We start from the raw sequence: 683 nt of genomic DNA on the forward strand, positions 1-683 counted from the left end.
CACACACACACACAAATGGTGGGAGAAAGGTGCTTGTTTTTATCAAATTAGTAATAGATATTTACAGACGGAGCAGTGAGTAGTCTGGACTTTTACAGATGAGCAGGCGCCTGGGCTGAGGTCTAGGGAAACTGGATTAGCCTTTTCACTCTGCTATTTTGTTTGCTTTTGTATATGTAAGAATTTTCCTTTGAAAGTCAATCAATGCTTTTCCTTTGAAAGTCAAAGAGGAGGGTTTGTCTGGGACGCGGCAGCCGGCTGCGTGGGCTCTGGCGCCACCTGGCGTCCACCATGGGAATGACTCCTTAGGGAGTTCAGACCCGCTTGCCCTTGAGTCTTGCACTAACTAGCCAAGGAGAAGGGATGGGGGGGGGGCTCTCGGGGCGGGGGGGACTTGACGCTGTCTGCCACCTTAGGAGCCTCTTTGGCACTCTAGCACAGATGCGTTCTCCCAGGGCGCGTATCTAATCCTCAGGCCCCACTAACCATCGGGACCTCCTTAGCCCTTTCCATCTCACTGTTCGGAGACTTGCTTTTGAATAGATCTGATTTAGAAGACTGTGGTTCCCTTTCAGTAGTACTTCATGGCTGTTGTGCTTTCCTGTCCCTTTAAGGGACAAGCCACGCCCATTCCCCTCCCCATCCGCTGAGGCAGGCTGATCTTCAGCTTCCGGCCTGAGCTC

Source organism: Microtus ochrogaster, unplaced genomic scaffold, assembly GCF_000317375.1.
Source record: "Microtus ochrogaster isolate Prairie Vole_2 unplaced genomic scaffold, MicOch1.0 UNK18, whole genome shotgun sequence".
In the NCBI taxonomy this organism is placed as follows: domain Eukaryota; kingdom Metazoa; phylum Chordata; class Mammalia; order Rodentia; family Cricetidae; genus Microtus; species Microtus ochrogaster.